At 39.4% G+C, this 14,344-nt stretch overlaps 1 protein-coding gene across 5 annotated transcripts in view; it reads left to right on the forward strand.

The window, feature by feature from the left end:
- PLCB1 (phospholipase C beta 1) overlaps positions 1-14,344 on the forward strand; it is a 792,589-nt gene that overhangs the window by 693,581 nt on the left and 84,664 nt on the right. The gene's annotated exons all lie outside the window — the stretch shown is intronic.

Genomic DNA, 14,344 nt, shown 5'->3' on the forward strand with positions numbered 1-14,344 from the left:
ACTTCTCACTGCACTATTTTCCTCCCCGTCGTTCTAAGTGTCTTAAAAACCAGTGGGCTCCAATAAACTCTCAGGGAGTCTGCTCAATCCACTCTCCTTTACTTTACCTACCACATTCCTCCTCCTAAAAGTCCGGCAAAAGTAATTTTATTTCCACCAAGTATTTTGAGTTAAAGGAACAGCTCAGGATTTCCTGATTCTGTAGAAACAAGAGCTCTTGGAACTATCTCACTCGTAGGAATGCTTGGGCAAGCAAACAACAACCTGGAAATTAGAGGACTTTAACTTGCCAAAGGATATGCGTCATGAACACTATTATACTCTTACGTTAATAAGAAAACAGGCTCAAGACATTCTAAGGATGTGAATTTTGAAGAGACAAGAGGCATTCTTGTAATAATGAAGTAAACTTCTATGGCACAATAGGGAAACTATGGTTGATATCTGCTTGTGTATTTCAAAATAGCTAGTGGAGAGGATTTTGAAAATTAGCCTCCCTGCAAGGAATGATAATTTTTGAAGGTGAAGGATGTTAGGAAAAGAGGCACAGAATAGAGAAGAGGTGGTATACAAATTTACAGTCAGACCAAATTTATTCAGAGAAAACAGATTTGCAGATGTTGGTGACAATTGCCAGCATGCACATCTATGGATCACATGGCAGAAGGCCCGACCCCAGGGGCCAGGCCTTTTTATATTTTAAGAGGGCTAGGGATGGGGGTAAGGGTAGGGGCAGCAGGCAGAGGGGAATTCCTGGAACTGGTCTTTTAAGTGTTCAAGCAACTGGTCTTTCAGGTGGCCCTAGGGGGCCTTGGGAATCTGTGAAAGAAGGCACCGGTGGGGTATGAAGGCAATAGGATGTGAGACCCAATTAAGATTCAAGGGCAAGGAATAAATAAATTCCAATGTTTATCTATCTTTTGGGTTATGAGCAAGAATGGCTGAGGCTTATGTCTTTGTTCCATCAATGGATCTACCAATTACACTGATTTGTTCACTATACAACATGTACATGAATTGATACGTTGCACTGTACCCTTAAAATACGTACAGTTCTGATTGTACTATTATGATTTATCAGTTAAAAAATTTTAAAACAAAAAGTTTTTTAAAGGAATAAAACTTCTGATATGATAAAAATAGAATTTTACAGTGAACCCTATAATGTTTTTGTCCTTAAGCATCTGTTGATCTGTGAAGCAATACAGTTTTGAATCACATGGAAGAATTATTGAAAAAATTCACTGCTGATAAGAGGTATAAGTTCCTCCTTCTACATAAACTGCCCTATTTCAGTGCTTTTTCAAAGCTTAATAAGAGTATAAATTACTACAGCATCAATTAAGCTGTAGGTGCTTATCCAGGAGGTCTGGGTGCAGACTGACAGTCTGCATTTCTTGCTAGCACCCAGGAGATGTTGATGGTGCCACATTTCCATGGACCACACTTTGGCTGGCAAGGATCTAGCACATTCCTATATCCTGGCTTAAGCCCCTGGAGGAATCTTTAAGCTGCCTTCATAGTGTTGTACTGTATTTGAACATTTTTTCCCTAATCACAAGCGTGACCCTTTGATATATTTTTTATTTTCTACAGACTATAACACTAGAGAGAGACAGAGCTTGCCATTTGACGGTAGACACACAGCCTATGGAACTGTGTGATTGTGTCCATGTTCTCTCAATAGTGATGATGGTGTTCTTGCGTGACCTTGTGTTAAGGTTCATGTTGCGAGGGGGGCAAAACAGACACATTATATCCATTTCCAATTTCTCTAGGAAGGCATCAGTGAGACCTTGAAAATGTCCTCTTCATCCGGATGTGAATGTTAAAGACTCTTTAACATCATCAGTTAGGAGCATCCCTGGATTTTTGTTGCTGTTGTTACTATCCTGGTTGTTTTAAGAGCAACTGTGAAACATTTTATACCACAAGTAGAATATCAGATTTTTCTCAGAGGATGAAAATGACAGTGAAGCCAAAAATATATGACTTAGGCTTTGTTTTTTAAAAAAATTCAATAAAAATGAAAATATTACATATTTGCACTTCACTGTTTTAGGATTAGGAGAGCCAGTTCACAACTTGTATCATCCTCAGCATGTCAGCTGAGCTTCCTGCTTAGGAAAAGGATTTATTTTTAAAAGATCTGGGAGGGGGCATTTACCCAGTGGTTAAGATGCCAGTTAGAATGCCTACATCCTATTGGAAGTACCAGGGTTCAATCCCTGTCTCAAGCTCCTGCTTCCAGCTTCCTGCTAATGCAGACTCTGGTAGGTAGCAGGTGATGGCTCAAGTGGTTGGAGCCCTGCCACCCATGTGGGAGATCTGGGTTGAGTTCCAGCTCTGGGCCTCAGTGTGATTTGCAGTGCAGGAGTTATTTCTCCCTCTGTCTGTCTCTGTATCTCAAATCAACTAATTAATTAAACAAAATAAGAGATAAATCTTTCCATAATACCAGGAGTTTCAAAAAATATTGGAGCAGATATTTGATGCAGCAGTTAAGATGCTGTTTGGGACACCTGTATTTCATATCAGAGTGTGTGGGTTCAAATCTGAGCTCTGCCCCTGATTCTGACTTCATGCTAGTAAATGCATACTCAGAGGAAGCGGCGCTTGAGTATTTGGTTTCCTGCCACCCACATGAGAGACCCAGACTGAGTTCCATCTCCTGGCTTTGATTGCCCAGCCCCAACTTTGGCAAGCATTTGAGGAGTGAACCTACACATGAGAGATCTCTGTCTCTGTATCTCCATGTCTCTGTCTCTCTACCTTTCAAATAAAAAAATCATTTTTAAAAATAAGTATGGATTTTAGCTCTCATTATATTAAAAGATCCTTAATGGCATTGTTAGTTTGGTCCCTTTAGCTTCCCAAATATAACAGGTGATATAAAAATAAAACACTTTTGCATTTATGGAAAGTGCTAACATAGGAAAAGTCCTACTATACCATATTATATATGAGAAAACAAAATGCTATTTTATATACCAGTATGTGGAAAGTAAAATTTTGTGCCAGTATTTCCCCAACTATTTCCTACTTACTTTTTTTCAAAACATTTATATTCATCCATTATATCTGAAAACAAAATTTATGAATAAAAAGTAATAGTACATAGAGATCACACATTTTCAAAAAAATACTGTGATGGAAGAGTGATCCTAAGAGCACCCTGCATATTAATTGTTTAAAGTTCATATTTTAAAATTTGTGAGTGCAAATCTTCATTGATGAAAAAATATATCTCCTGTTATCAACTAGAGATTAATACAAAAGTTGATTAGGAGATAGCAGCAGATGAGGGTTCACGTACTTGGCTTCTGCTACCCATGTGGAGATACAGATTGGTTCATGGCTTTTGATTTGGCTCTAGCCAGAGGTCTTTGCAGGCATTTGGGGAGTAACCCGGTAGATAGGAGATCTCTCCCCTTCCCCCCAACTCCCTCCCTCCCTCCCTCCCCTTGTTTCCCTCTGTCTCTACTCCCTTCTCCTCTGTCTCTCTTTCTCTCTTTCAAATAAATACAACAAAATTTTAAAAGATATGTTTACTTTGGTTCAAAAACTTGAAATCCGTGGCTATGATTGTCAAAAAAGTTCATGGGAAATGTTTTTGTGGGAAAACTATGCATTGATTTCAAAAACTTCTTGCACTAAAATAAATTTATCCCATAATTCCATTTTCCTATGAACTTCCTGAAGTACCCTCATGATATGAACCATAGAGGAGCTATAGAATGACCAGTTTCTAAAAATACTGATTACATAGCATTAGAACATTATAAATCCCAGCCAAGTATTTGTTAAGTGCCTGATTTATTCTAGGATAAGTTCCTTAAGTTTGTAGAAACTGTATTTTTAATAGGAAGCTCAAAAAAAAAAAAAAAAAACAGAAAATACAGTTCCTACAAACTTTAAAATAACAAAGGAAGGTTAAAACCATAGAAGGGCATTAAACACTTTTTCCTGACAAACAAAATTTTAAAAATAGCAACTAGCATTTACTGAGCACTTGCTAAATTATGAAGCAGCTTCAAAGCACGTTGCATATATCATCTTCCTATTCTTGCCATTGTACATTTGAGGAAACTAAGGTTCATACAAGAAGTGCCAAACCTTGAACCACCATATGTATTGTGTCCTTTGGCTTTTAAAGGAAATTTCTAAAGCCATGATTTTATGAGCTATAAGTCAGCATGTGTGACATCTTATTCTCATGTTTACATGAATAGGTAAATAACAGGGGTGCCCCCTCCATGCCTCAGTATACTCAATCTGTAAAATGAAGAATCTACCAGTCTCTGTTAAATCATGCAGATCTTTTTGAGTGGATAGAAAAGAGACCCACTGGACACACAAACTAAAACACTGCTTCATTGTTGTGGCATGCCTCAGTCTCTCCACGACCACCACCCCCCAAAAAAAGGAATACCTTCTAAGTATTTGAGTCCTAGTCTGATTACAACACAAAGGAGCTTTAAACAGCACAGGCAGGATATTCAAATGTACAGAACCACTAGTTTTTAACAAGTATCTCTGAGAAGCACCTCTCCAGTACTAAATTTTAAAGACTTCCAGCCGTGTGGAAGCAGGACTCACCATCGGGAACCCACAATTAACCACAGCTGCTATCACTAAGAGTCAGCTATCTTCTGTATATAGTGTTCGGTGGGGAAGCAGTGCCAGGCAGAAGAGGGGAGGGGCTGTGTGGCTTGCACAGGTGGACTAAGGGTTTTGACAGAATCTTCCCTGCCACAGCTGCTGGAGACTACAGTTCTCCTTCCTAAAGCAGGCTGAAGAAGGCTGCAGCCACTTTCACATCCTCCAACCTCGGCTTTCTCCCTCTCTCCTTTCTCCTCCAATCAGGTGCCATTTAGTTTCCTATGTCACTGCTGAGTTCAAGCAGACTCAATGGGTTTGCTCCCCTTTAGATCCTCGTACCCTGTCTTCTCTCCCTGTCTTCCTCCAACCCAGAGCGGCTTCCTTGTTAACTTAACCTACTCCTGAATCACACAAGAAAGTGGGTATGGTACTCTGGGCTTTGCAACTGGCCTATTTTTAATGGTTAAGTAAATTGCATTTGGATGTCATGTATTCCTTCTTATAACATTAATTAGACCCTACTGTTTACCGCTGAGGATACTAGGAAATCAAAAGGCGCATCTTGGAAGACAAACATCTCCTTTCAGATTGGATTTAAATCTCAGTCCTAACCCAGGAATGGGCTTTTCTGGAGCAGGTGACCTATTGGTTTCCATTTCTCTATACTTACGGTCAGAGGAACATTTAGGAATAGATTTTGAGAAGACTTAAGAAAGTTGCCTGAGAGTAAAAATATCTAAATATCAAAATAGATTCCCAAAGGTTGTTTTGTGTATCTTTGAAGTTCTCTGAACGTGGAGACCTTGAAGAGGTTGTGTACCAGCAGTGGGCTGCGCATGACTGAGTGACCTTTTCTGATCATCTCCTTTGAGTCCGTGAAGGATATGATTAATTAAAGTCAGAAGTTTGCCCCTGAAATAATAGGTACGAGATCCAGAAAATTCAAGGTGTTGGAGGGCTCATTAAGTAGGGTTGCATAAATATGCTGAAAGGTAGGGTCCATAGGGTCACTTACAGAACAATGGAGCAGAGATGGCCTAGAAAAAATAAATTAGAATCAATATTGTGTGCTGGTGAATTAACTACTGTAGACAGACATATTACCAACTAAGAGATGAATTCCATAATTATATCTCTGTGATGCATATTGGTTTTCTTTATGAAAATTGCTCAGTTTAAGTTTTTTTTACTTGCAAATACTAAAATGTATATGTCTTTCTGTGGCTTCTGGGAATCATGGCTTCTTTAAGTAGTGGTGAGTACAATTAGGTTAAAAGTGATAATTCAACATAATTACATAATGACTACCACACAGCAGGCACTGAGGGGAGTGCTGGGAAAATACAAGGATGCACAGACACCCTATCTCAAGTTAGTAACCATCCATTTCATTGACATCCAATAGAACTTTCTTCAGTGACAGAAATCTTCCAATGTGTCCAATATGGTAGCCACTACCACAGGTGTCTGAACCATTTCAAATGTGACCAAAGGAACTGAGGGATTGACTTTTAATTTTATTTTAGACTTTTAAATTTAGGAATAATCAGCTCCATGCTTCATCCTAATTTCTGATGCATATTCCACAATCCTGCAGATTTGCTTTGGAACAAAACGCTAGGCTCTTCATTATAACAGAGCTGTTTACAGGGGAGGAATGGCTGACACATACTTGGGGAAACCTGGGAAGGCTTCATAGAAGTGGCAACCCTTAAGTTGGGACATATAGGATTGAGTGGAAGTTTATCAGGCAGAGGAGCAGACACACGATGAAAAGGACTGAGATGGATTTATCGGGTTACTGTTGTGGAGCTGTGTATAATTCCATTGTTGACATGTTGTATCAGTCTGTTCAGGCTTCCATATTCAAATATGAGAGTATGACTGGCTTATAGAATACAGATTTATTTTCATCTCAAAATCCAAGATCACGGTGCCTGCAGGTTTGGTTTCTGGCGAGGCCCCTCTCTGCAGTTCCTTGGCCATACCCTGGGGGTAGCCTTTCTTCTGCGCACGGAGAGTGCGAGTGAGAAGAGTGGGAGAGAGAGAGAGGCAGAAACAAGTGGGTGGGGGTGAGAGAGCTCTCTTTCCCTTTCTTTGGGCACTCCAGTGCTATGAATCAAGGACTTACCCTTATGACCTCATGTAACCTTAATTACCTCTCTAAAGCCCTAAAAACTCTGCTCCAAATACAGTCACATTTGGGAGTTAGGGCTTCAACACATGCATCTGAGGGGACAAAATTCAGTGTGTAACATATATTACTCAGGAGGCAAATATCTTTCCTTTGTTTTTTTTCTGAGAAAAGCTCATATAATTATATAGAAAATGATCATCTATTTATCTAACATCTGACAATTTTAACCATTGTGATTGATGTATGTATTAACAGACAACATAGGGTTCTAGAATATTAACAAATGTAAAAAAACCATCTAATCCTAAGGTGTCCACCTCACAGAACTGAAATGTCATTAAATATTGCTTAAGCAAATATTAATTTTCCTTTGTTCTATGAGAACAAACCAGTGGTGAGCTGGAGCTGGTTATATTAGCTCAGAGGAGCTCATTTTAAAATGTTTCAGGGATTTTGTGTGCTGAATGCAAAGCACAGCCATTATTAAAATTAAATCATGTGAACTTAAATTATATTAAAAGTGAAGGTAACAAATATCCAAATATCATCCCTTATTAATTATTGAATACTTTTCACTATTTCTGTGCTCTCAGGGTACTTTCCATTGATGGCCTCTGGGTGGTGGCCACAAAGTCTGCTACTGCCCACCTCCCCCCAGCTGCTTCTTCAAGCTCATCACTTTGGTAGTTGAAACTGGCCATGGTACAAGTACTCAAAACATAAAAATCAACAAGTTCTACAAATTGGGCCTTTTTTTTTATTTTCCAGGGCAGCCACGTATGAAACATTTACTAGCATAATATTAGCACATTCTGTTTTCTAGCAGAGTTTGCCGAGGACTTAACACGGAGTTCCTGTTGCAGCTTACCATAGTTGAAAACATCATTATCCATCATCTTGGTCTGTTTTCTGTTGCAAATAACACAATGCCACCGATTGGGCAAATTATAAAGAAAGACGTTTATTTGGGCTCAGAGTTCTGGTCCAAAGTAAGGGCACAGCATCAGCTGATGGCCTGATTGCTAGCAGAATCCCCGTGTGATACAGCACATCACAGGTCAAGAGACAGGGAGCTCTCCAGAGACCTTGTCACACTGGCTTTCCTAGAAGACCCACTGTTGAGATAACCTATTAATTCATTAACCATATGAATGCTTTGATCCATTCATAAAAACCACCTCCTAAAAGTCCCATCTAGTCCCACCTCTTAATATCCCATAATGGGGATGAAATTTCAGCATGTGTTTCAGAGGGGAGAAACCATATTCAAACATAGTACCCAACCCTTGAAGACAAAGCAAATTCTGCTGGAATATATCCTCTCTTTTTAAAATCTTTTCTGTTTCCTACACCAGAGAGAGGCTTATTTCCTCAGGCTCTACAAACCAGCAGACCCTCAGTGTAAGATATTTGGGGGTCAACAGAAAAGTACCCAGATATAAATCCAGCATTGATATTTTTTAACTCATTCAACAATATTGTCTACCTGAAAATTGCCTTGACTGTACCCTGATATCCCGCTCAAAGCTAATATATTCAGCTAACACTCGCCTCCTCCACGTTTTCCCTGCTGACAGATTTACATAGCAATAAGGGAAATAGAATAAATTCTGGAGTGAGTAGCAATTTTCATATTAAATTTTCTTTCCTGTAGGAAACAATTCTCTCCAATGTTGCCCTTTATGCCATCTCCAAACAAGTAAAGAGGTACTTAGATTTTGAAAATAAAATGCCATTTGGTGGAATCTCATTCAACCTTTCCTTAAAGCCACAATTAATTCATACCTGTGGCTCTAAAATTTGAGGCCCAGGAAATTAAAGTGACTTGTCCAAGGTTACACAGAGGATAAATGGCAGCACTCAATTACCTGTCCTGGTGTTTGAATTCAAAATTACACCATGGTATGGATGTGGGTGTGTTTCTAAATCTTGTTAATTTATGGTTTCTTTTTATCATCATAACGGTTCATGAATCTGTTATGAGGTGATGACAGAAGAAGGGATTCCAGCAGGAAAGGTTAAGTGATTTCAAATTTTCAGCTTCTCTGCTTGTGTAACGGATTTGCATAAAAATTTGGGAATGATGAATGTAAATGGAATCTAAGCACAGGGACAGATAAAATCTTTGACATAGCTAGAGAAAGAGAAGGAATCCCATGATGTAGTTCTGCATAACTGTTTATTGTAGGAGTTCTGGCAGAGGAGAAAACACATATGAGAGACGGAAAGGGTACAACCTGTGGGGTAGGAGGAAAAGCCAGGGCATCAAGAAAGCCAAAAGGAAACACAGTGCATTAATATGAAGGGAATGATCTAGCACCTAAAGCCACTGGCTCAGCTGTTTTCTGTTCCTATAACAAAAAACCTGAGACTAAGTACTTTATAAATTATACAGAAGCTTATTTAACACATGGCTCTGGAGGCTAGGAGATCCACAAGCATGGTGCCAGCATTTTCTGAGCACCTGGTAAGAGCCTTCTTGCTGCAACATAACATGGCAGAGGGCATGACGGGGTGAGATGAGCAAGGGTGCCAGAGAGAGCTAGCTTTTGTAACAAAGCCACTCCGGTGATGACCCCTCAACCCATTCACAGGTTAATCTATTCATGAGGGTAGAACCTCGTGATTCTACCACCTCCCAAAGGTCCCACCTCTCAACACTACTGCATTAGAGACCAAGTTTCTCTAATACGTGAAATTTAAGGAACAGCATTTAAGCCGCCCCTACTGCTGAGTGGTATGGGAGAATGTTCTTTAGTTCTAGAGACCGAGAGCCCAGCAATGGCCTCAGTATTAGGGAGGGATCAGCAGAAACATGGATCTGAGAGCCAGATAAGAGTGGATGAACAGGATGCAAGGAATGGGACACAGTTTGTGCGATGCTCTTTGGGAAGTTTAGATCTGAAGGGAAGCTGAAATCTGGAATAGTAATGCAGAAAATGTAGGGGATGGGAAGGAAAATCCAGTTGACAAAGACTGACTACTTCTAATTTTTGGTTCAGTCTAGTTCATCATAAGATCCTAAATAATATGCTTGCTGGGGAAGGATATGGAACAAAAATATAGAACTTGCCTTAATGATGCCAGGGTTGCATTACCCTCTGATGAATGCATGTGTAACGGAAGAACAAATAATGAGTGTGCAGTATAAATAATCAAAAACATTAAGAATAAAGTGTTCCTATAGATTCTGTTTAAATGTTAGGCTGTTTGCTTTGGCTATTTGGTACATGGATGATAATACATAACTTACATCATGATCTTCAGAGCTGATAGGGTGAGCCACAGGCCTGCATGCCTGTAAAACTGAAGGACTCCATATCTACCTTCCTGTAATTAGAATTCACTGTGCCTTGTGAAGCAGGAAAAATATTTTTCACACAATAACTATATTTTCTAAGCCCATTTTATTGTAGGATTTTTATTCCCAAAGGTGAGTCACATCTCCAGGAATGGAAAGGGTGAGGCTCCTTAAGAGATCATTAGCAGGACAGAAATCCTAAAAAACAGGGATTCCAAGAAAAGAAGGCATTTCTCCAAATGCCTTTAGCATCTTCTAACACAGAAGCCTGACCTGGGGGTGGGGGGAAGAGGATGGTTTACAGCCTTAATATTTACCCAGAGCTGATAAGACTCAGGATAAGAGGACCAGGGTCAATATTATGGATAAAGCCACTGCCTACAATGCCAGCATCCCATATGGGTGCCTGTTTGAATCCCTGATGCTCCACTGTTAAGGCTCCTGGGAATGCAACAGGAGATGGGAGGCACAGAAGAAGCTCCTTACTCCTGGCTTCAGTCTGGCCCAGCCCTGGCTGTTGTGGCCAGGCAGAGTGAACCGGAGGATGAAAGATTCTCATTCTCTCTCTCTCTCTTTCTCTCTCTCTCTCTCTATCTCTGTGTCTGTGCCTGTGTGTGTGTGTCTTCCTCCTCTCCTCCCCCCATAACTCTGCTTTTCAAATTAATAAATCTAAAAAAAAAAAAAGACCAGGAAAGCCTGCCCCTTCCAACCATAGAATTGTTAGAAAAAGATCGGGAGAGAGAAGATACAGTAGGAGTAAGACCTTGAATTACCTCTGTGACTTCTACTCTCCGGGCCCATTTCTGGAAGATTCAGAACAGAATTCATGGCTCCCCTTATTTTGTGTCTTAGAAGGTTCAGGAGAGTTCCCCCAGTGGTGGGAAATGGTGGCGTTGAGAGGGCTGGGAAAATCCTAGGAACGAGACAAAGAGGCTTCCACTGGTAATGAGCAAGACTGAGGTCAGTTGACCCCGACCATGGTCTTCAAAGCATGACTGGATTCTACAGTCTCTGTAAGAGCATCAGTCACCCCAAATGACAGTCAGTTATTAATAATTGGAGAAATCTAGACCAGCTCTTTCCTAGTAGACTTGTGAGGATACAGAGGGAAGCCCTTCTGCCCCTTGGGAGGCACACTGAGTTCTGTAATAGATTTGACCACCATGAGGGGAGCTGTCAACTTTGATAGATTTCCCTTTCCCCAAGGAGACTGATTTGTGCAAGAAACTTTAGAACCAGTTTTAAGGGGGCAGGGGTGGCTGTGGATTTGTAAAGCAATTGTAAGGAAATTGTCTATTTCCTTGAACAGTTAGAAAGGCTAGGATAGCTTCCAATTTTGTCATTGTAAGTGTGGCTTCTAAGCCTTCTGGGAGAGTGCTTTGGGAAGTGTTTCTGACTTAAATTACAGCCATTTCATGGGCAGGCAGCTCAGGGGCTGTGGTAGGCAGTTGGCAGCTACCCATAGTAAGTTGAAAGGGAATTGGTCACCTGGGAGTTTTCTAACCTGATTTCAGGTTTCCTGGACACCGTGTCCTTTCCTGACCCAACACCTGCTGTGACAGATAGATGTTTGTAATGAGGTAAATACCAAACAGCTTTGTGAACATTGGGTCACCCGGGAACAAAAAAAGGGCAAGCTTGCTTAGGTGAAGCCAGCAGTTTCCTGTCCCCCTTACCACTTTCTCTGCTGAATTTTGCACTGTGGTAGAAAGCTTTGGCAAGATTTTTAGACAAAGCCTTCAAATTCAACATTTTTTTTCAAGAAGTGTTTGCTGTTTCATGGCTGGGAAATTGGACTAAATCTTCTGACTTACCGTCAGAATTTTTTAAATGTCTCTTTCATACTTAAAAGCTCACTGTAAGGTTAGCTCCAAAATACATCACAGAACACACACGCACACACACACACACACACAAATCATATAAGAAAGGGGGCAGGAGGAAATAGAGGTAGATGATGGATATTTTAAACAATTAGCAAATATAATAAAATCTTTCCAACAGAGAAATTAGCCTTGCCTTGAAGGCCTCGTTTCCGTTGATATTTCAGTAGATTTCTCCTAAAAGCTGCCTGCATGCCCCTCCATGGACCCAGTGTTAGCAAAGCTTTCTGTGTGATCTGTAACTGTTCCCTCCGCCCTGTTAACACTGCCAGAACTGGGCCTCAGCTGGGCATCTTAGACAGGTTTTCTTTTTCTTTTTCTTTTAATCTGTGCCTAAATATATTTTTGATATCTTGATCAGAGATTTATCATGACCATTTACATTTCTACAGCTTCTCAGGTTTTAAGTCTTACTGACAAAAGTGACATGAAAAAAGTTATTGTGTGAGATTTCACAAGAACCCAAAATGAAGAATCCAGATTAGCCTAGTGCCCATCCACTGTGCTACACTTCCCTCGTGGTTCTGATCAGGGTTCTAGCTGTTGGGCCAGGATTAAAGCCACTGTAGTTGGAAAACCTAGAGACTGCATTTTCAGAACTATTTTAACATTTAGACTTGTAGTCCTGGAATTACCATACTGACTTATCAAAAACGAGAGTAGAAATAGGTCTTTAAACATCTTTTATCTTTTTAAATAGGATATTTTCCTTTTTTCCCTCTATGTGCACATAAGTAAACATATTTTAAAAGCAAGTTTACTAATTTCTTTGGTCAAAACTCTAATCTAAAATGCTTATCTGTGTACTTGGTAGCCTATTGTCAATAAAAATGCATTATAATATAATACCTGAGAGGGGGGTAGATCCATTTGAATATCCTCTTGCTTTCTTTGAATTTTGTACCACATGGATCAGTTATCTCTCAATTTTGTGAATCTGCTATGATACCAGCAAGTGGGTTGCTAAACTTCCTGCACTGCTAGCTCCACATGAGCTACTAATGTTGATTATTTTAAAATTCTGGTCCCTTTGATTTGAGATCATGTGCATCCTTCTCTTGTTAGATAAAGAGGTAATTTCATTTCTCCTGCTTTGTTTGTTCCAGTATTCTTTCCTCTGTGTTTCTTTATTCATTTTGAGCTGTTATGAATTTACATACAATTAAAGCAGGAGAGAATCATATTAATTGAAAAATTGATTGCATAACCTTGAGGACTTTGCTTTAATTACTTCTATTGTCCAGAAGTGGCAGCTCCCCAGATTTATCTTCCCTTAGTGGAGGGTTTTTCCCCCAGACTTCTGGCATCATCTCGTGTCCAATCTATAATGCAATGTGCAGCTATTTCCATTATGCACACAAAAATGTGATGATGGACCATGGACAAGTTAAATTAATAATCCTTCAAGGGTGGAATTAATGAGCCATTGCTAACCTTGGTAGACCTGAGGTAGTGTATTTTATAAAATTACAGACAATAAGATATGCTAAGGTTTTTGACACAAGTTGCCTGATACCACCCCTTAGCAGATATGGAAAGAGGTCCAGAGAGATTCACTTACAGGTGATGGTAGGGTGGAAATCTAGTCTCCACCCAATTGCTCTGTCCTTTCAACGTTACTCCCAACTACTCTGTTTCCCAATTGTATTCTACCTTAAAGAGTTACAGAGAAATAAGATGTAGAGATATTTGACTACTGCTGATCATGGAACAATTGAAAACTTACATAATAAAAAAGAATTAAGTTATGTGCTGGATGTAATTTAACTTTTTAAGTTAACAGTTTTCCTCTATAGCAGCAATAAAATCTATGGATATACAGTCAGCTTTCCATGTTTCTAATCTCGAGATTCAACCAAAAATTTCAACCAAAATGTTTTATCTATACTGAACAAGTACAAACATTTTTATTGTAATTCTTCCCTAAACAATGTGGTATAGCAACTACTACAATAGCATTTACACTGTGTTAGTTATAGATGGTCAAAGTATTCAGTTATATGTAATTACAGCACCATTTTACAGAAGGGACTAGAGAATCCACAAATTTTGGCTTCCCTGTGGGGCCCTATAATCAATCCTTTATGATACTGAAAGAAGACTGTATATGAGTATAAAATTATGTATGAATATGAAAAAAACAGAAGCATAAAATTGAGAGTGCATATTTATATTCTTAAGGAGTCATGTGATACATCTCTATACATAATATGTAATGATTTTCTCGTAAAATGGTAGTAAAAGAGAAAATAAAACAGTCAATATAAAAGAGTTTATTACAGTGTGCAGGAGATCAGTTAACAATTAGCGGCTAGAAAGCAAATGGATAAAAGATGCCAATTTTTCAGGAAAATTAAAAAAAGGAATATAGCTAAGTGTCCAGGACACAGAATCTAGCCAAGCATGCCAGAAAGGGAAAAG

Source organism: Oryctolagus cuniculus, chromosome 11 (assembly GCF_051225735.1).
Source record: "Oryctolagus cuniculus isolate XC-2025 breed Fujian yellow rabbit chromosome 11, ASM5122573v1, whole genome shotgun sequence".
NCBI classification, from domain to species: domain Eukaryota; kingdom Metazoa; phylum Chordata; class Mammalia; order Lagomorpha; family Leporidae; genus Oryctolagus; species Oryctolagus cuniculus.